The sequence below is a fragment of the Sciurus vulgaris genome (assembly GCF_902686455.1).
Source record: "Sciurus vulgaris genome assembly, chromosome: 2".
Lineage (NCBI taxonomy): Eukaryota > Metazoa > Chordata > Mammalia > Rodentia > Sciuridae > Sciurus > Sciurus vulgaris.
In genome coordinates, this window is record NC_136462.1 from 117,079,935 (window position 1) to 117,102,621 (window position 22,687).

The 22,687-nt window shown below is 47.8% G+C and overlaps 1 long non-coding RNA gene across 3 annotated transcripts; it reads right to left on the reverse strand.

The window, feature by feature from the left end:
• Nucleotides 1-4,143: 4,143 nt before the first annotated feature.
• On the reverse strand, nt 4,144-15,687 carry LOC306653478. Of its 3 annotated transcripts, XR_013761729.1 has the most exons (6): nt 15,576-15,687; nt 15,301-15,347; nt 10,506-10,723; nt 9,650-9,749; nt 8,797-8,915; nt 4,144-5,535 (listed from the first exon to the last, which is right to left on the reverse strand). It is a non-coding gene; the product is annotated as an uncharacterized lncRNA (long non-coding RNA). The 3 variants fall into 3 exon arrangements; XR_013761730.1 differs by having other exon boundaries at nt 8,797-9,749; XR_013761731.1 differs by having other exon boundaries at nt 4,144-5,776; nt 8,797-9,749.
• Nucleotides 15,688-22,687: the final 7,000 nt, after the last annotated feature.

Sequence of the window (22,687 nt, forward strand, 5' to 3'; positions counted from 1 at the left end):
ATTGCAATCTTTATATTTGGGGCTATCTTGGGGTAAATGGGGAAACTGGCTCAGGTGTGGCCTGTACATCTAATAAATAGTCTCTGAATTAATTGTGTATAGTCTCGGACCAATGCAAGATCTTTCTTTAATCCCCTTTCTCTTACGATTTGTCCCTCTTCTTCCACCTTCCCCTGGCTCTTCCCATGGTACTTTCCTAATTTCCAGTCACATGTAAGAGAAACTCAAATTTTTAAACAACAGAAGAAATGCTTCACTTCCTCCTTCAAGCTCATTGCCTTTCTGAGCCCTGCCCTTCTCTGAAAAACAAAAATAATGCTCTTGATTATTATCAAAACATGAACGTTCTTGGCAGGTCAGGTCTAATGCTCAGCACTTCCCAAGTATCATCTAGCATTTTGTAAGTATGTCTCTGGTGGCTCTTAACTGGCGCTGCCTTCAATGGTAGTTATTTCTTTGCTTGTGAATCTCTTAAGGCTGGAGTTAGATCTTTAACTCTGTGAACCCCTTCCCTTTCATCTAAGGTTGTAGCTACCCTTTAGAAAGTTCTCATGTGCTTGGGTAGTTGCAGTGAGGGAGGGAGGGAGGATAGATGAATGGAAGGAAGGAAGGAAGGAAGGATGGATGGATAGTTGGATGGATGGGGGGTGAACAATCAGTTGAGTGGAATTATTTATATACTTTTATTCTTAAGTCATTGAAACAAAATAGAAGTTCACTGTGACAACAGAGAGTCAGAGGTTGCTGAGGCAGGGATAGATTTTGGAAGGCACAGCCAGTTTATCCAACACTGCAATTGAGTAAAAATGATAAAGTTTCCCCAAAGTCCAGAAATCTAGATGGGTGTCTGCCCCTGGCCAAATACGTATGATATATTCTTCTTAATAAAGCCAGACTGGTGTCCTCAAATTATCCAAGGAATACATTTGCCCACCCACAGTGGTGGGGGAAGCGATTACTTATTAATAAAGCAATAGCTAAATCTAATTATATCTCCATCAGAGGCAGCGGGTAATAAAACCAGGCTGGTCTTCCAGAGCTTGGTGACCTTGCTGACCTCAAATCAAAGTTTAAACCATCCTTCAGCTTCCAGTACATTCCCAGCACACCTACCAATTACGAGCACCCTGGTGCCGCTGTCTGCCAGGGGTCGGAGGTCACCGCATGCACTAGATGGCTGGGAGCTGGAATGGGGTTTTAGAAATCTCATTATCCTGTTAACCATACATTTATCTGACAAGATAAAAGAGACTAGGTGACCAAGCTATCATTAAAGATTAATAGAAAGTATAAAAAATTCAGCCGCAACCAGCATCGCTGTTTAGAGCTTGCGATGGCATGACAGAGTTATTAATCAGGGCGCCAAAAAGATTTAGGTCTTTGCTCTTGATATTTTCTATTTTTATTTTTAGGTTTTTTTTTTTTTGGTTTTTTTTGTTTTTTTTTTTCTTCCTCCTGTCTCAAGTCATTACCTCGTCTCAAACCGCCCCAAACTGGAGGTCAGAGGAGATGCCTGCTAATTGGCTCTCCGGTTTTGAATCATAACCCACTGGGCCAATTATAAAATTGCCAGGACTCAGATGACGTGAACTGCGGTGGAGGGATGCTGGTGGGCCAGGATGCGGACTCCAGCTGCTTCCTGGGCTGCTACGGTTCCTCGGGTTGCCAGGCCTGTGCATCAGCAGGGGAAATCAATATGTCTTTAATTTAATTCAGTCCTATAAGGCACACCGAGGTCCCAAGATGATTTCTCCTCATTCAAGATTCCATTTCAGTTTTACATGAAAGATTTTCAGCCCACGCCCACCGCAGCATCAGAGGGCAGAATCTCTTTCTAAGGCTTAGGGACTCTTTTTTCCTTTCTGGCACTCTCTCTTATCGCCCACCCACCCCTGCCTTCCCGCATCTTCCCTCGACAACCTCCTTCGCCTTTTTGATCATAAATCAATGTCCTTTTTCTAGGCTGCCCAAGAAGATGTGAGCTCAGATGAAACTCAACTGCTTCCCTCCCACCTCAGAGGCCAAAGCCAAGAGGAAGGCGAGGCTATGGGGGAAGGAAGGGGCGTCCGGAGCACAGGGTAGCTTTCTTCAGCCCAGAGGAAGTGACCTGCGACCCTGCACAGTCCACAGAAGGCTGTTCAGAAAGTGACCTGGTCACACAGGTGCTTGTCGCTCCTCTCTGCCCTGGGGTCAGGTGTCCTCAGAGTGAGCCCAGGAATGCCTATCGGTTTGCAGAGACTCCACCACTGTCCAGGTGACCCTGAGGAGCCTGCTTCCTTGGCTGGAAAACGGGGACACCCCCACCTTCTCAGGGCTGTTTGAAGACCAAATGGAATTCTGAGTACAATCTCTTCTATTGTAATGGCTTCCTGGCTGGCTCCTGCTTCCTCCCTGCTCCATTAAAGCTAATCTGATAAATCAATTAAGGGCAGAATATGATTCACTGACCTCTGGTTAGCTGCCAGAGTCCAGGGGCATTTTATTCCCCTGGGCAGTGCCCAACACTAACCCCTCCAATACACTTGCACACACACACACACACACACACACACACACACAGTGGGTCCTCAGTGAATTGTCTATTGGCTTCATCTTCCCAATAAGAGACAGGAGATACTGTACCTGTCCCCACAAGCACAGCCCTGCACACACTCTGGTAAACGGCCCTAAGTATTTGGTGAATGAAAGAATGAATGCTTGACCAGGTCGAAGACTCAAACCTCCTCCTAGGAGAAAAGCCCAGGGTCAAAGATCAAATATGGACAAGAAGAGCTGAGGATCCAGCTCAAGAAGCCAAGATAGTGAAGCAGAAAGAAAAACCAGGAAGAGAAGGGCAGGTTGGAAAGAGGAATGCAAGGTTGGTCAGGAGTGTGGTTCAGGGTGTGCACTGTGCAAGGTCTCCCAGAGCTTTAAAAAGATGTGCTTGTGGTTCTGCAGTGAGGGGTGGATCTGCTGGCTTCCTGGGTCAGGCAGCTCTGTGGAGTGTGGAAATTGCAGCCAGCTGTGTGCAGCGGGTACTGAGAAAGATCATCCTCCACGGGAAAACCAAGCGGGCAGGGTAAAACGTGAAGAGGGAAACGGGCAGGACTTTCAGCAAGACAGTGGCATGTGAAAAGTGGCATTTCAAGGGGCAAACTTCCAGTGACATTATGCAGAACAGGTCAGAGGAAGAAAAACTGGGACTGGGGACTTCGAGAGGATGCCATCACAGGTCCCCACCCCAGGAAGGCTGGACCATGCTGGGAGTGGACATGAGAGGAGACCTAGACATGGAAGGGATCCCACCTTCTCTCTCACCTCTCGGCACCTGAGTCCCCGCTAAAGCCAGCGGACAGGTGCCCCCCGCCCCACCCCCGTGCCCAGGCTCCCCGACACCAGGTAAATGAAGAGGAAGCACGAGCTCTCATTTTCTGTTTCTCTGTCCGACTTCCTCTCACTGCCCAAATCTTTCCATCCCATCTGTAAAAGTGTTCATTTCACATTCCAGGTCGCGTGTGCCTAATTAATTACTAGATGGGTATCTAAGTCATAATTACATTTGAAGGATTTTTCCCCCCAGAATAATTTTCCTGTAAGCAACAGTGCTCTTTGTTGGAAGATGGTGCGTTTGGGGTCCAAATCAAGGAGCGCCCACAGCAGCCAGGGGAGCGGGCGTTGCGGGCCACACAGGGAGGCGGCCTCCGAGACCTCCCGCAGGATTCTGGGGAAAGTCTGCGCGTGCGCGTCTGACGCTCCGCGCGCGCGCGCGGTGCAGGAGGGGCGTGTACCTGTGTGGGGGGAGGCGGGGCCGGAAGGAGGGACACCGCCTCTGTAGAGCTGAGCGTGCTGCCTGGTCCCGCATTTTCTTAATCTCCTAGTGCTCTTGTCTGTGTTTAGCATCTGAAAAAACTGCTGACGACGTTGAAACCCAGAGAAGTAAATGAACTTGTTCAGAATTGCTAGGTCCATTCAGTCAGAGCTGGAACCCCACAGCTCCTAGTCTGTGCTCCCGACCCAAGAAACGACGCCTCTGTTTTCTTCACCCAATAACTCACTTGGCATTTCCTCAGGTCCACTCATATCTTTGACATCATTTTCTGAATCCCGCTGGTCCCCAGCATCGTGGTAGAAACGTTATGTGTGTAATCCAATGCAAGGCTCACCACAGTTTGGAAGCCGATTTATTATCCCCATTGCAGAGATGGAAAAAATGAGGCCCCAGGGGATCCAGTAACTCCCCTCCACAGAGCTATGATTCAAGTACTGCTCTGTGTGACTCCAAAGCCCGAGCCTTTGCCCCATTATTACACTGTCTTGCTTCATTACAACTGAATTTGTGTATTGAGAATTCAGTCTATGTAGATTGGAAAAGCATACATGTGAAAATCAGAGTTGTGACATGGTGACCTCTATGTCAAGGCCAGCAGCTACACATCATCAGAACTTAGTTTCTCTTCTTCTTCCTCCTCTCCTACCTCAGTCTGCCTTGCATTAGCTTCCCTCATGGTCACAAGATGGCTGCCATAGTTCCTGTTGTCACACATTATACATAGTCCTGACACCATCAACAGAGGCTAATTCCTGGGTCTTTCTCTGTTTTCCTTTTTTTAATTTCCATTATTTTTATTTTTATTTCTACTATAGCTATCTAACATGTACATACTTAGAAAGGTATATTGGGAAAATGTTCACCTGTTGAAAAGATGACTCTGTAGTTTGATGCATTCTTCCATTCATTTTTAGAAAAAAATGACAAAGTCAGGATTCAAAAGAAGTAAAACAAAGCTCATAACATCAGTTGTCTGCTTAAGATGCATCCATGGCTCCCAACCACTGATGGGACAGAGGACAAACTTTCTTGGCAGAGTTTGGAAGGCCTCTGTAATTGGGCCTCCGTGTTCTTGCCTCCGACATTGGTCATCAAGCACATGGGCACTTAGGAGCTCACCTGGGCTGCTCTCCAGCTGGATAACCTGCCTCCACTGCTCTGCCAGGGAACCCGTGCCTTCCCCAGTGCCCAAACCAAAACCACTTGTTCCTTGAAGCCTCCCCAGGATGCTCAGCCTAAGGAATCGCCTCCCTGACCAGAGAGCGGTACACATTCTGCCAGTTCACTGCCTGTGGCTAACCACCCTGCCACATGGTCTGTTTGGGTTGGTGGTCTGATGGAACTGATTGTGTCCACTCTTGAGACTTTGCTTGTCTTCCCAAGAGTTGCCTCCAAATCAGCCATCGTGGGGCTATTTAGACCACAGGAACTGGGAAATGCTATCACCAGGCAGGTTTTCTTCCCCCCTGGGGAGAGCTGGTTGCCAAACCTTTACCAGTGCTCCCCCAGTTTGGAAATTGTCCTTCACTTTCACCTCAAGATCAACTCCCTGAGGCCCAACTCCCTCAATGCCAGACTGGCATCCTCTGGAAGTACAGGTAAGCAGAGGGTGACCTGGGAATGGACTTGTCCTTGTCCAGCATGGGCCTTGCAGCACAGGGCCCTGGGCTGTGGTTCCAGAGCTGCTGCAGCCAGCTTTCCTGTGGTCTTCTGGCAGAAGAGACGCCCTACAGTCAGAGAGGGAAGAGCAGGGCTTAACAGAAAGAACGGAGATGTAGAATGGCCCCAGGCCTCCCCACACCCTCTGTCTTGCACAAGGAGAGGCCCAGTGACTCCATCCAAGGGTCAAGGCGTTCATATCTGGGAAAATGCAAAGGGGATTGCTGAACTGGCCTGGCGGGGCGGCGTGGATCGTGAGCTCAGTGGTGGAGTCAGAGGCCCATCCGATTCCCTGAAGTACTGTCTGTGCTTTTCAAGGGAGAGTACCAGTGACCAAGGAGAGCGAGAGGTAGGCCCGGCAACTCTGGGGGATCCGTATGAATCTGCAGCTGTCTGGGCAGGCCACAGGGTGGAGGACAGGGGCCTCAGAGAGTGCACAGAATCAGCCACGAGACCAGGCTGCTCACTCCAGGCTGCACAGCCCTCTGAACCCTGCCCACAGGTAGCCCCAAAGCCCATTTGTGCATTTGGATGTGGATTACCCCAAAGTCATGATGCAGTCTGCTTGCCACTGTGAAGGAGTCAAGGGGTGGGGTGTTGAAGAGGTGAGCAGGTCATTAAGAGGGATTAGTGACTTGGGTGGGGGTGGGGGGCTCTCGCTCTCTTGGACTGGATTAGTGATGGGGACAGTGGCTTGCTCTAAAACACAGTAGCCCTCAGGCCTTGTCTGCTCTGGGCTCGCTCTTCGACCATGTGGCCTTGCCCAACACTGAGCAGAAGCTGGGCTCCTCGTTCCTGGACCAGGAGCTCAAATAAACTTCTTTCCCTTTTAAACTGATTTAGATATTTGTCATAGCAAGACAGCCCACATGAGAGGAGATCTGGAACAATGTCCCCCAGAGACAGACCTGAGGCAAGGGGCAGGGGGTTACTTAGGTCTTTGCCATCTCGATGCCTACCCCAGTGCCCAGTCGGCAGGTCATTCAGAAAAAGGTTGAGAAGAATCTGAGTTCTGGCCTAAACTTTACACTGTGAACCTTGGATGTGGCTCTTCTCTCTGGGCCTCAGTTTCCCCCAGTGGACAATAAGATAGTCACTGAGTTCCACGGGCTTGGTGACACCCTCCCAACTCATCAGCCTTGTCACCTTACATTTCTAGATGTTTTGAGTCGTGTGCCCTCCCTAGAACACAGGGCAAGCCTGGGCACTTGCTATGTGTTCCCACACCCAGCTGGTGGGTCCAGACCAAGACTTGGGGGCCCCCAGCCTCTCTGGCTCAGCCCCTCTGAAAACCAGTCTCTCACCCTGTCAGAGGGAGGGAGTGCTCCCTGGAGCCACCCAGCTGGCTGGGAGAACTCTGTGTGCATGCTGGAAGGGGCTGCCGAGTGACAGTCATGAGATGAGGGAATCTCAGCACATGTCCCAAGCCACCATCAGTCAGCAGCTTCCCTGAGTGGAAGGATGTCAGAGGCATGTCAACACTTTGGCGGCTGCTATTCCAGACAGGCAAGGCAGGCAGCAGGACTATGGGTGCCTGGGCTCTGCAGAGCCGACCCATGGCAGATGGGTGCGAAGACACAGGAGGGGCCCAAGCTGCCCTGCACCCCACCCACAGCTTCTAGGGGGCTGGGGAGAAGGAGAGGCAAGGGAATGCTTTCCCTGTGTCTTCTGCCTTTCAGACACTGACTAATTGGTCTCATTTCCTCCCCCCAGTAACTCTATGAAGCAGATACTATTTTGCCCCATTGGAAATGAGGATAAGTGACGGTATATCTGGCTCAAGGTCACTGTGTCCTCCAGGGCTGACACCTTTAAGGGTGATAGCTAACAGGTATCGAACACCACACTTTCAACAAACTTAAAATGATGGACTGTGGGTTTGTGTCCCCCAAATCCACTTGTTGAAGCTCTAACTCCAGTGGAATGGTATGTTCCAGATCTCATCTCATATGGGCTGTCTTGCTATGACAAATATCTAAATCAGTTTAAAAGGGAAAGAAGTTTATTTGAGCTCCTGGTCCAGGAACGAGGACCCCAGTTTCTGCTCAGTGTTGAGCAGGGTGGTCCCTTGAAGGCATTAATGTCCCCGAGTAGAGGAAGAGATAAGAGCGCACTCTCCCTCTGCATGCACACACCAAGGAAGGCCCTGTGGGAACCCAAGCGGGAAGAGGACCCTCACCAGAGCTCAGCCATGCTGGCACCCTGGTCTCACTTCTGGCCTCCAGAACTGTGAGAAACGAATGCTTGTGTTTTGAGCTGTCCGGGCTCTGGTCTTTTGCTATAGCAGTCTGCACTGCCTGAGACATCCGGGGAGCAGGAATCAACCACATGCTTGCTCTCCCCACAATTTTCACATGGAAGCCATGGGGTCCGCCCTGCCAGGGGTGCACTGGGCCCTGCTGTTGCAGACTGACCAATGTCTAGAGCGTCTGATGGGATGTTCACATGGGACAATTGAGTTTAGTTTAGGAGGCCTTGAGGTGGCCTGGGTGGGGCTTGCATGCATGTGAGGCCAGGACTGAGTTGGGGCAGGATGATGTGCCCACCCCAGAGGAGAATCAGCCTGAGACCCAGACTCCCAGACAGCCTTTGCTGGGTCCATAGCCCCAGTGGGGACCCAGCCCCAAGGGTGGGCTGGAAGGCTTTGACTCTCCCACCCTCCATCCCTTCTCCATGTCCCTCCGTCCAATCCTCTCTCTAGACCTCCCTCTCTCACACTTTATGTCTCCCACAGAAAAATTCCCCCATCTCCTTCCCCATGTGGGGCTAAAGATCCATCAGAAATTGCTTGAAGGCCCATTAGGTTTCAGTTCCAATATTAACAAAGTAAAAGGAGCTTTGCCTTCCCTGGAAACCAGTGCCTGGATGCACCTGGCCCTTCCCTCAGAGGGCTTTTCCAGAAGGAAGGGGGACAAGGACCATAGGTACACCACGGCAGTTAGTTTACCCCAAGGCAACAGAGGTGGGGCCTGGAAGAGCTCCCAAACAGGACCAAGCAACTGGTCAACCTGGAACATTTGATTGCACTGCCCAGGGCATGGTTGAGATAGGAAGATAAGAGGGGAGGCCATGATGGGTGAGGCACAGGCCAAGCTATGAAGACAGAGGAAGGAGCGAGAACCCCACAGGAGGGGGTGGGTGGACCAGCTAAGTGCTTTTGTGCAGATTATCTTGCTGCATCTTCGCAGCAGCCCTGCTAAGGCCCCTACCACATTCTCATTGTTCAGATAAGGAAAGGGAGGCTGCCACAGGGGGGCGGCCATCCAAGTTCATGGGCTTCTCAGCAGCCAGGCCACAGGGAGCCAAACCCTTGATAGAGAACTGCTTACCAAGCTCAGTCGAAAGTGACTTTTTGATGATAACAGTCTGACAAGGAACAAGTTGTGGGGAAGAGCTTTCAGCAACTGGAACCTCTGTGGGTCTTCTCATTTAATAAGCCAGGGCAATTCTGAGAAAGAAAGAAGGTGGCCTTTCTGCAGAGGGGCTGGAGCAGATGCATTGGCCCTCTTCCACCTCAAGAGCAGGTGTCTCAGGGAGGCAGAGAGCCCCCTGGAGGTGAGGCAGGGAGCTACCACCAGGGTCTCCCCAGCAACTCCGGAGAGTAGAGGGGAAGAAGAGCCATTTTGTGATGCTGTCTGCTGATCAGCAACTTGAGCAAAACTTAATTGCTTCCTTGAACCTGAAAAATATCAAACTGCATAAATAAATGTGCTTTAAATTATTAATAAAGGCATTTACATCTGGAGTTGGAACATGAGAATTAATTTAATTTCTTATGCTAAACTGGCTGGTGTGGCTCGTGCTCTCAGGACTTGGAGAAACCCAGGGCGAGGAAGCAAAGGAAGATGGGATGTGCGCTCTCTTGGGCATTTTACATCTAGAATCTCAAAAATAATAAAGAGGGATGAGTGGAAGGGGCAAGAGAAATCTCTACAGACTCAGTTGACCACAGAGAAACAAGAACGCTGAGCTCACCTTTCCTGCAAAGTGAACCAGTGAAGGAACCTGAGAAGAGATAATTCCCTGACTTCCTCAAAGCAGCCATAATTCAACTCAGGTTGGGATGGGCCCATCTAAAGGGGCCTGGAAAGTGGGCCTGGGAGCATCAGCCAGTACCCACGTGGCAGCAGGGAAGGAGCTCAGACCCACTGTCCCCATCTCCCGCAACACCATGATACTCACATGGCTTCACTTCCTTGGCTTCTGGCAGCAGAGTGGTACCAACCAACCCTGCATCTGAGTCCCGGGTTGTCAAAGGAGTCAGCTGTTCAGGTTCCAGACTCTCAATCCCAATATACATGGACTACTCGGCACACGGACCACCATGTTTGAAAACACCAGGTAATCCTGAAGACAGTCCAGGTATGCTTCAACTTCTTGTTCACACGAGTCTTAACAAGAACCCTGTGATAATTCTACTTCACAGTAAGCAAACTGAGGCCTATAGAAAAGCGACTTATATCAGAACCTGTGGCATTAATCAAACCAGGAGGTTAGCTCGGGGACCTCGCAGCTCCATGCTCTAATAGAGAGGAGGGTCAGGCTGATGAGGCTGGGGCCCAGCCACGCCCCTCTTTTCTCTTTCTTTTTAACCCCTCTTTAAAAAAAAAAAAAATCATTGAGCTGAAATTCACATAAAATAAAGTGAACAAGTCAGCTGGCATTTAATATAGTCACAACGTTGCACAATTACCACCTCATTTACTTTTAAAAATTAATTTTTCCAGATTTGTTGAGGTATAATTGACAAAGAATGATGACATGCATTTAAGGTCTGAGTGTGATGACTTGGCGTGCCTGCATTGTGAAGCCATGGTCATAATCGAGCTAATTAGCATATCCATAGCCTCACGGTCACCTGTGTGTGGGTGTGAGATGGGGACACTGAAGACCCACTCTGGTAACAGATTTCAAGTATGCAATGCAGCGTTATTAACCGGAGTCCTCAGGCCACCCACAAAGTCTCCAGCATTTGTAACTGAAGCTCTGTACCCGTCACCATGCCTGCGCCTCCCCATCCCAGAGCCTTGGTACCCACCTTCAACTTCCTGTTCCTGAGTTTGACTTCAGATTCCACATATAGGTGAGACTGTGCAGAATTGATTCTCATGTGCCTGGACTATTTCATTTAACATGATGTCCTCCAGTTCCATCCATGGCGGGATTTCCTTCCTTTTCAAGGAGCTTGTGTAGGTGTCTCATTTTTTTTAACCCATTCATCTTTCACGGACATTTCAGGTCCACATCTTGACTATTCTGAATAATGTACAATGAACATAGATATCCCTTAGATTTCATTTCCTTTGAATATGTATCCAAAAATGGCATTGTGGGTTCTTGTAGTAATCTGTTTTCATTTTTTCCAGGAACCTCCACACTAACCTCCACACTATTTTCCATGTGCCAATCCTGCCTCTGAATGGTGGCCATCACTGGTGTTTCCTAAGCCCTTCCTGTGTGCCTTGCACGGTACTAAGAACTCTGAGAGCTTTGCCTGCACATCGTTATAAAAACCCAGTGGAAAAGGCACTACGGTTCTCCTGGTGTAGACAGAAGACTGCAGTTCACAGAAGCCAAGTCCAGTCCCCTTTCTTTTGTCTAGTATGTAAAAAAAAATCAGGATTCCAGCAGCTCAGGTCAGAGGGCATGCCCTCAACTCTGGCCCCTATTGCCTCTCCCTGAGCAAATTCACCCTGTGCATCTATCAAACAGACTTAGAAACACTGAACTTGCAGAGCTAAGGTGAGGACCTAGCTCAGAGGGAGGCTCTCAAAATAAAACATGTTCCCTTTCCTAGGTCACAGGGCTTCTGGCCCCAGGCTGGGACAGGAGGGCAGAAATGAGGTGACTAAGCATAGACACCCTCAGGAGTTGGCACAGGGCTTGACAGTGGGGCAGGAGTTGGCCTCTTCCCATCACTGCCCCAGTTCAAGGCCCACACCAAGGACTGAGCATCCACCTCCGTCTTTGACCTCCCTGCTTATCAAAGAGTAAAAAGCACAGCTGGTCCTTTTTCCAACAATTTTGCTTCTGTTATGATTAATTAATGTCAGTGTCCTAGTCTCTGCCTTTTGCTGTTCCTTCCACTATTTCCACTGGGATGAGAAAGGACACAGCTTAGTAAAAGTGTTCGTTACAGTGTGACACAGGGATGCACTCCAGCTCTGGGGACCCTGGGCAGGATCCTGCCCTTCTGGGCACCCTGGGATCCTGCCTGGAAAGTGAAGGTGGTGGTGGTCCCTACCAAGGTGACCAGGGCAGCAAGCTACCCAGTGACCAAGCCACTGCTCGGTGCAGGTCAGCACATGCCAACACTGCTGCTGGCAGCACCGTCTCTCCTGCGCCTGCCCCGAATGCAGCCCCAAAGGCAGCAGAATGAATGAAACGTTTCCATTTGCTGTGGGAGTATGTCTAAAAGAAAAAGGGTCCCTGCTCCTTTTTTTTTTTTTTTTTTTTTAATTTTTGCTTCTCAGACATTGGCCTTGCTGAATGTCTTCAGAAATATTTCTGAATTGCAACATGATTTTTAAAACAAGTTTCTTAAAAAGAATTTAATTAATACTTGCTAAAGAAGTATATTATATCAGACTGAATTGATGATATGGTGGAGGTGGACATTTTATTGCCTAGATGTTGTGACAATCGAGGGTCCCTTTTGTAATCATGGTATAAACTAAACATTTATGTCCATTTTATGTCATGTATAGAAGACTTATGTATCTTACATGACCAAGAATGTTGGTGTCTATTACCTGCTTTGTGACACACTTGGTCACAGCTTTGATTTAGCTGTCTGTCATTGGGACATTTTGGGGGGAACATTATCCCCAATTACTGCATGGCTTTTTCAGAGAGATGACTTCCATTGACAATATAATTTCTAAGAACAGATTATTAAGGGAAGCCTGAATTCCCACATGTTTTTGTTAAACGTGGGAGGAAAAAAATTATATTTCTTCAGCAATTGTCCTAATATTGAGTCAAAAATGTCACCTGAAGGACAGACAGTAAGGGCAGAGTTACCATCAGCTTCTGCACCACCTTCTCTCACTTTTGGGGCTCCTTTCCCTCCTCTGGGGTAAACACTACAGAACCCCACCACCCACCAAGTTGAACACACACCCACATGTACCATTTTGTGGGGACATTGAAGACAGCCAAGTCCCCACTCATGCCAGCTTCAGGTGTCCTCATCCCTGCTCCAATGTCACGATCCCAGCCCTCAACCCTCTGGCCCCTGTTCTTCTTGAGAAGAGCTCTGGCCCCAGAGCTCTTGGCCTGGCTTATCTCAGTGTGGTTTTGGAGTCCCTCCGGACTTGACCCCTACCTGCCACACAATGTGGCCATAAGCAAGTCATCTCCTTTCCTCATCTGTAAGACAGGATGCACACGCTTTCTCCATGGGGTTCTTGGGACACAGGGCTTTGATCCTGGGTGTGAGAGTGGTTTGTAGAGTGTGAAGAGCCATCTGGTGGTTATGATTATGTCTCAGCCAGGTGACAAGCAAACACCCAACTGTAATTTGTTCTCTTGACATATCCAAAGACTCTCCATGGAAGGGGGAAAGCTGGTGTTTCAAAAGGCGAAGTTTTAGAAGAGGGAACTTCTCGCTTCCTCTCCCCGGCTGCTGCCTGCTCATGGACAGGAAGCCCCTTAGCCCCCTCTAGAAATGAGCCAGGGCCAGGTTCCCTGACTCACAGGGGTCCTGAGCAGGGTCCACAGGTAGAGAGGTGCCAGCCTGGTACCTGACACCCTACCTTTCCCCTCCAGCTCACTGGGGGCCACTGCCTATCCCCCAGGATCCTGCCCCCCCCCCCCCCATGCTTTCTCACCATGCGGAGACCTGGCCTCCTTAGACCTGCGGCCCACTGCGAGGGTAAGCACCATTGGTCCAACACAAGAAGAAGTTCCAGGCCCTAAATCCTTGATGTTTTTCCTGGGCCTGATACATCTCTAAGCAGTAGGATGTCAACCCCTGATTTATTTATTTGTTCAATAAACATTTCCTGGGCAGTACTATAAAGCAGTCCCCAGGACAGTCACTGGGAATCAGGAGATCAGAGGAGGAGGAGAGGAAAAATCCAGACTAATGGTCTCGTTTTTTGCTCTCACATAAATTCTTCTGCATGTGTGTCATACTGGGTTTCTGTCTCTTCCTGGCACAGAGGCTTGTGTGCACCCCCCAGTGCAGCCTCCCCTACCCCCACCACGAGGCCTGTGGCTGAGGCTCAGGCCTGCTTTCTGGAAGGCCTGCAGTCAGTGGGAGCTCAGTGGGAAAAATAGGTCCCCTGCTGGCACAGGGCCTCTGCTCCCCTCCGCCCTCCCCACACCTCCTTCCAGAGCCAGCTCGACCCTCATCCCCCAGGACCAGCCTCCGCCTCTCGCTCACTCGCTGCCCCCTGGGACTTGCTCTGCATCACTTCAGTTTCTCAAATGTAGAAGAAGAAAAAGAAAAGGAAGCTTGGCAAGTGGGCTCAAAGGCTGGGGAGGCAGGGGAAGGGGCCCCAGGCTGGGCGCGGAGCAGAAGTCGCTGATGCGCTGCGGTTGCCTTGTGGTTCGGGCCCAGAGGCTCCTGCGAGCGCTGTGGTGAAGCATGATAACCGGCGAGACGATTCGGAGAATTTCTGAAGGTTTTGTAATAAAAGGTGACAGCACAAAGCCCGTGATAACAAGGTGCTGCGGCACTGCGCCAAGAAGTTGGGCAGCAGTGACAATGAGGGCTCCGTGGAGGGAGGGGACGCCGCTCCCCTCCTGGAAAGGGAGCGAGAGGGGCGCCTTTGCCTCAGCTTCTGAGCAGAGACAATGAGGCCACTTGGAAGAACTCGTGCCTGTGGCCGAGGCGAGGGTGTGACGGGAATGGAGATGAGCCCAGCCCAGGCTCCTCCCGAGCAGGCCAGGCCTGCTCCAGGATTCCAGGCTTGTCCCAGGTCACAGACCGCAGCTGCAAGGGTCAGGTCTTGAATGTCCCAGCGGCTGTCCCCTCCCCTCTTCCTTGTTCTCTTAGGATGGACATGACTCCAGCATCAAGTGGCAGCAGGTCAGGGGGGCAGTGCAGGGCCCAGGGGATGACTGACAGGCAGAGCCCAGCAGACGCTAGGCTGAATGGCTTCAGACGCACTTAAAGAGCAGACAGAGCCACTGAGGCAGGGCTTGTGGATACTCAGTGGCTCGGAGGACATATCCTCATGGCCTTCCTTGCTCTGGCCCCAGCCCACCCTCTCAGCATCATCCCCTGCCACCTGCCCCATCGACAGCCCAGCCCTCCAGACTGCTTGCCACCGTACCACATCCTTGGTCTTTGAAGCCTGGGAGCTTTTGCACCTGTAGGGTCCTATGCCCATGATGCTTGTCCTTGCCTTCCTGCCTGGCTCCTCCTCAGATGGTTTCCCTTGTGTGCAGACTTCCCTGGCTCCCCAGGGTAGTGCTCACCCCCAGCCCCTCCATGGAGTTGACCGTGAAGACATCTATCTGTATACCCTTCCATCAAAACCATTTGCTTTCCTGTCTGTCACTCTTCCAGGCTGTGAGGACCACATCCTAATTTACTTCTTGTTCCCTGAGTCTAGCTCAGAGCCTGATATAGAGGTACTCTGTGCAGATAGATTAATAGATGGAAGGATGATGGATGGGCGGATGGGTGGATAAGATGAAGGCAAATTCGAGGCAGGAAAGGGTTCCTAGTTATCTGCTGGAAGTAGCAGGGACTTCTTCTCCTCAATTAAGGCTTAGCCCTGAGGCCTTCACTTCCCCTCAGGCTAGAAGCCTGGGGTTCCACTATACCAGAATACCCTCTGCCTTACCTCTCATGTCTGTGTCTGAGGCCCTCTCCTTACCTGGTCTTCTGCTCTCGTGTCCAGGATCCCGAGTAAGGACTTGATCCCTGTGAAGTAGATTGAACCCTAAACCTTGAAAGGGTCATGGGAACCTAGCTTTCTCCTCAGAAATATACAAGAGGACGATGAATCTTCCCCTTGGCAAGTCTCAGGCTGCTATACCCAGAGATGGAAGACAGGAGGGTTGAGCCTGGGTCAGCATCAGAGTCACCCCCCTCAGGCCTCAGTTGTTGCTCCTCCCTCTCTCAGGGAAATCCCCCAGGCCCTATCCCTACCTGAAGGTCCTCCTCCCTAGGACTGGAATTCTCAGGACCCTCCTGCAATTTGGGGTGCCATCAGTGCCTGGTCCCAGGAAGAGATTTCACCTCTATGAGGCACAGGCACCTGCCAACCGGAAGGGACACAGACATAGCCAGAGCAGACGGGCAGGGCAAAGAGGTAGCCAATGGCTGACAGGAACTGGTATGAAGCAGACCAATCTGGTTTGACTCTGTCTGGTTCTGAGCTTCGGAGGAAATGAATGGTTCACACCTGGTGAGTTGGAGCAGCCAGAGGTATCTGGAAGCCTGGGTGTCTTACTGGGTCTATTGCTGAGCACACAGAGAGACAGCCGCCCCCCACACACACCTTGTGACCCCTCAGGGGACAGGGAGAAACACAGGTCTCAAAGACACTCAAAAACAACAAGACCATAATTTCCCGTCCCCTCAGCTGAGGTCCCAGCTCTGCACGCCCGTGCTTGAGGGAGCACTAATGCCTTTCCTGCCCTGGGCACATGAGGGTTTCCAGAGAATTCTATTCACATTTCTGTTCTTTTTCTGGAGTCCTTCAGAGAGTTATTTATTCCTCAAATGTCTTCGCTTCTGGAAACTTCTACATGGAAGTTTCCTCCATGGAGCATCCACTGCTCGTCAGAGGAGGGGATGCCGACCCCTTCCTGCATGAGTGAATTTAGATTCACCCACATGGAGAGCTCAGACTCAGGGATCAGACACCAGCAGCTCCAATCCTGGCCCCGCCATGGGACAGCCGAGCCCTCCTCCTCCGCTGGGCGCCGCTGGAGTACTCAACGGAGGGCACATGCACAGCATCTAACACGGTGGCCGGCGGCTGGCACGTAGGCGCGCTCAGCCAACAGTGGCTCTGTTGCTTTACCCACACAGACACAGGCACGCAGCTCCCCTTTTTTCATGCTGGAGTCACGAGGGCCATAGCCCCCAGGCCCTGAAAGAGCCAAGGGAAGTTGCAGCCCACACACACGAGAACCCTCAAGACCTGTTGCATCAACCGCACCTTGAGACCAAATCAGCGTCACCTGTGGGACACTTGGCACCTCTGTGTCACCCACAGAGAACCTGCTCCTGGATCAGGTCAGGGAAGGTGCTGGTGAGTTCCCAGAAGGGGAAGACATTTCCTGGACTAGGTGCCCTGGGAGGTGAGAGGGGAGCCGAGCCTGTCTGCACAGCCTCTCTGTGGTGAAGCCCGGATGGGAGAACAAAGGCTTGGAGCACGTGCAGCCAGCGTGGACCTAGGGACGACTTGACATTGGAGAAACTGAGGGCCAAGGGAAGGGAAGTGAACTTGCCAAGGTCACATGACAGTTGTTTCTAGCCCACATCTCCTGACCCTCTACTTTTGCCACCTGGCCATAGCCAGATTCCACGGCACCTTGCTTTGCACATATGCCTGTACAATTTTAATAACTTTTAGAAATGCATCCCTTTTAGACCTGAATTCTGACCATTTTTTTCCTGAGCTTTTTATTGTGATCATTTTTTACCCATCTAGGTGACAGGCACATGACCTACCACTAACCGTTTGAAGTGTACAGTTCAGGGACAGTTAGTGCACTCCAGTTTCAAAACTTTTTCATCACTCCATAAAAATACCACATACCCATTAAGAAATCACTTTCCATTCCTTTCTCTGCCCTAGTCCCCTAATAGCCTCTAATCTGCTTCCTGTCTCTGTGGGCCTGCCAATTATGGATACACCATATCAAAAGAGCCACATACACACTATGTAGCCTTTTTTGTCTCACTTTTTTCCCTTGATATAATGTTTTCAAGCTCCATCCCTTGTAACAGGAATTAGCACTGCGTATCTTTTTTATGGGTGAATAATGTTCCAGTGTATGGATAGATCATATTTGTTTATCCAGTCAGCCATTGCCAGACACTTGGATCACTTCGTCATTTTCAAGCATACAAAAAAGTTGAAAGAGTAATACAGTGAACACCCATTTTTCCACTCCTCAGATTGAGAACCAGGGCCAAGACTAGGGTGAGACAAGCTGGGTACCTCTAGTACACATGGAAGTAGGGCCTCACTCCTGGTCTGCAGGTATGGGGTGGACCCCTAAGAGGGGATGTCTCCTGCAAGTTTGGGCCCAGGGTGCCTTGCTGACCTCATCCTTTTTATTTTTTTATCTTGCTAAATTCCTTAGAGTCTCCCTAAGTTGCTGAGGCTGGTTTTGAACTTGGGATTCTCCTGCCTCAACCTCCAGAGACGCTGGGATTACAAGCACACCCCACCACGCCTGGCATGCTTTTGTTTTTATTAGGGTCCTATGAAGCTTCCTGTATCCCTTTGCTTTTGGAACTTCTTTTATGCTAAAATAACCTCAGATTTTTTTTTTTCTCTCTGTAATCTTGGCCTTAGAAGAGTCTGAACTTTATATTCTTATAGTCACAGAATGCCCCCTACCCCCACTATGGATTTGCTCAATTATTCTAACTTGCTGACGTTTAACCTAGTCCTCTGCTGCCTGCAAATCCTGTAATCTGAAAGTTGGGGCTAAGATTTTTAACACGCTGGCCTTTTTTTCTTTTTCTTTTGGATGGGAATTTATTTAAGTCATATCATGTTTTTAATTGACACAAAATTGTATAGTTGTAAGTGTTTCATACTGTTTTAGTCAGATTTTTTTGCTGCTGTGACTCAAAGACCCGACCAGCACAATTGTAAAGGATAAAGTTTATTTGGGGGCTCACAGTTTCAGAGGTCTCAGTCCACAGACAGCCACCTCCATCGTGGTAGAAGAGTGTGGCAGAGGGAAGCAGCTCACCTGATGATCGGAAAGCAGAGAGAGACTCCACTTGTCAGATACAAATATATCCCCCAAAGCCACGCCCCCAGTGCCCCCACCTCCTCCAGCCACACCCCACCTGCCTTCAGCTACCACTCAGCTAATCCCATCAGGTGATTAATTCACTGGGTTAAGACTCTCACAACCCAATCATTTCTTCTCTGAACCTTCTTGCATAATCTCACATGGTGAACTTTGGGGGACACCTCACATCTAAACCATAACACATACTTACGTACATTCTTTTTTAAAAATTTTAATATGAGTCTCTTTTCTCCCAGAAAATCTTGGTTTCTCTTGTAATTACTATTGGTTTTATTCGTCAACATATATAAACTACCTTGAGAATTACTGCATTATTATTACTATCGTGCTAAGTACAGCTTAAGAATTCTGTGCAGTTTTATTTTTTCATGGAACATGACTCACCATAGCTGTGTAGGCAGGGCATTTTTTTTTCAAAATTACTTAAATAAGATTTAACTTTTTTGCTCTGGGTTAAGCTCTCTGATTTAGTTAGGTTTATTTGTTCCTGTTCATGCACAATTTGGAGGCTTTCCTTTTTCCTATATTTCACTTAATTCAATTTGTTTTTTTAACATGTAAATCATGTACAAATTATGTACAAGTGATCCAAAACACAAAACTATATTAGAAATTCTCCTTGGAGAAGTTCCATTCCCGTGTTGATTCTCTCCTACCCAGCCCCCATTGGTTTCTGGTTTATTCTTCCTGTATTTCTTTATATATGTGTTATTTGCAGGTGAGGGGGGGTGTGTGTGTGTGTGCGTGCGCGCACATAAACATGTAGTGCTACTTTCTCCTCTTTCTTAGCGAACGTACATTCAGTGTATGGATGGGAAACTGAAGTCCTGTGGAGGGGAGGAATTTTTTTTTTTAGTTGTAGATGGATACAATACATTCTTTTATTTATTTATTTTTATGTGGTGCTGAGGATCAAACCCAGTGGAAAGAGAGGATTTTAAATGAGATAAACGTGCATCTGGACTTTAGCTCCACTTGCTGCAGGCCCTGTGGCTCACATTAGTCACCCTCCTCCCCAGGCCTCAGTTGCCTTGCCTGTGAAATGGGATAACAACATCTGCCTTGGATGGTTTGGGCTGGTATTAAGGCCTTCTCACATCACATGCAAAGTTGGATTATAAGTTGGATAGAATAAGGAGCAAAATGTACAAAAACAACCAGAAGAATATTTATTTATTTATTTATTTTTAAATTTAGACCTTCCTGTGCAACACACAAACCCCAGGACCTACAAGGAAAAGACTGAGGTGACTTCGTGAAAATGTAAAACATCTCTGGGACAAAGGACACCTAATCAATGCTAAAACACATATAACAGACAAGGCGAACATGTTTGCAGTATGTTTAAGACACATCTGATACAATCACCATGGAAAACTGCTTGGCAGTTCTTAAAAAAGCTTAAACATATGACTGTGACCTGGTTACTCAGCCCTCAGGTATTTACCTAAGAGAAATAAAAACATATGTCCACACAAAGCCTTGTGTAACTTCTGCAGGGGAGCTTTTCTTCATAATCGCTCCAAATGGAAACAACCCATAGGCCCATCAGTAGGGCATGATCGGAACAGTCACCCTCAGCGTCTGTGGAGAATTGGTCCCAGGACCATACCCCATACCAAAACCTGTAGATGGCTTAAGTCCCTTGTATAAAATGGGAGAGTATTTACAAAAATCTATGCACATCCTCCTATAAACTTTAAATCATCTCTAGATTACTTATAAAACCAAATACAATGTAAATGCTATTTAAGTAATTGTTATAGTATGTTGTTTAAGGATACTGACAAGGGGGAAGTTTGTACATGTGCGGTACAGATGCAATATATTTTTCCAAATATTTTTAATCTGTAGCTAGTTGAATCCAGAGGACAGACTGCATACAATGGCCCACTGCTCAGTAATTGAAAGGAACCAAGTATAGGTAAGTGTAACATGGATGGAACTCAAAAACAATATATTGAGCAAAAGAAGCCAAACACAAGAGTTTATCTGTATAATCCCAATTATATGAAGTCCAGGAAGAGACAAAGCTAATCTGCAGTGATAGAAATCAGAACAATGGCTGCCCTTGGAGAGGTCAACTGGAAAGTGTCCTAAGGGAACTTCAGGAGTAATGGAGACATTGTATATCTTGATTTGGGTGATGACTACATGAAGGTACACATTCTTAGCACTCTTCAAACTCTACACTTGAGATCTGCATCTTTTACTATATGTAAAACACATCTCAATTAAAAAGATGATGAATTTAATAGAACACATGTAAAGAGCTTCTAAAAATAAACAAGGATAAAAAGTCTTAGAAAAATGGTCAGCGATTTTGAACGAACAACTCATTAATGATGAATGTACAAGTCTAACAAACAGACGAAGAAAGAAGAGATGTTTGACTTCATAAGTAAACTGGGAAATGCATGTTAAAACATTATGATTTTATTTTTGCCTATCAGGTTGTCCAAAGTTAAAAGGATTAATAGTATCAAATACTGGCAAGAAATCAAGGAAGCAATCACTTTCATGATTGCATAAATTGGTAGAGGTTATTCAAAGGCAATTTGGCAGTGCCTATCAAAATTTAAAAGTACATGCCCTTTGATCTAGCAACATGACTTCTAAAAATCTTTACAAAAGAGGAATTATATTAACCCTTGATATTTCTGTACCATAAAATAATACAGATCTATATGTGCCAACATAAGATATGTAAATAAGTAAACAAAAACAAAATACAGAACAACATATAGTATAGCATAAACCCATTTGTAGAAAAACTACCTGAGTGTATATAATTTTATGTACATGATATAAATATTCAGAGAAGAAACAGAAAAAATGTACTTTAAGTGCCAGTAGGGTTACTTTGGGGGAGAGGAATGGGCATGTTTGATAGAGCAGAAGTTTCTTGTATTACATTGTATTCTTTTAAATATTGTTTTAATAATTAGAGTATATGCCTATATTCTTGGTATAATTTAAAAAACAAAAAGGTTTTATATGAACTCTCTGATGATTAGTAAGGAATTGTTAAGGAATCACTCCTTATGTGCTCAGCACTTTAAAAATGTCCTGCACTGTGGGAGTGAGACAGAAGCCCAAAGAAATGTTCTGTGCCCCAATCCATGCACATTCATCTCAGAGTGACCACGAGATACTAATCGTGCTCAATACAGTCCCCCCTGTCATCCAACATGCACTGAAACATGTGACAGCTTGTGATTGTGAGGGTTCAAATTGTTCTGATTTGTGAGGTGGTGGCGGGGGGGGAGGGCGTGTTCTTTCCCTGAAAGTCAGTGATCTGGGTTAACAACCCCTTACCCAGAGCCTGGGAACCAGATATATTTTGAAAATTAGAAATGTTCTTAAAAAAAAAAAAAAAGAGGAGGAGGAAAAGAAAAAGAAAATCAGAAATGTTCTGATTTTAGTAGTTGCTACTGTGCAAAACCCATGTTATGTAATGGTTCTAGTAGGGTCTTGGGGCAGCACCTTGTAATCAAATACAGAATATTTCTGCAGCAAATGGTCAAATATTCTTACTGAATACAGTCTATATATAGTTATAGGTCAGGAAGGTGAGATTCTGCCACCAAATGAGTTTGTGCAAAACAGACAAAATAAACGTGGCTTTGAGAGATTGAGAGATTTGGGATCTGAATAAGGGCAATATCCTTAACTACCTCACCTTTTTAAAAAGCCATTTCTAATGACGTAATGTCAAGGTGTTGTGCCTGGTGTCTAATTCATTCTTTCCTGTCATAATTGAGCAAAGTGGATGGAGCCCAAGTTAAGGGAGCACAGCGTGGGTGTCCCAGAGGCCAGGCCTTAGCTGTGCAGAATGATTCACATCTTTGAATCAGTTGTATAAGGTTAGGAGACCTGCTACTCCTGTCACTACCATTTGCATTTTTCCATTTTCTACTCTCATCTAGGTAATGACACAGGACAAAACACAGTAATATAGCCATATACACACACACAGGATGCACAGGATGCACTGGGTGATGGGCAATGGTGGTGACCACAGAAGTCCAAAGGCAGCACGTAAAAGTCAGCCCAAGGGCAGCAGGGTGTAATGCACCATTTTATATATCACCAGACCTCCTGTGGGTCTAGGGTTTGAGTTTGAATTTGTGTGTTCAGGTTCCCCCAAAACTTCAAGGAAAGCCGTCTCTGGTTGGTGGTGCCCCCTGGCGGTTGAGAGAAGCAAATACGATTCCTCTGGAGAAAAATCACAGTCTGGTTTCTAAAGGAGAA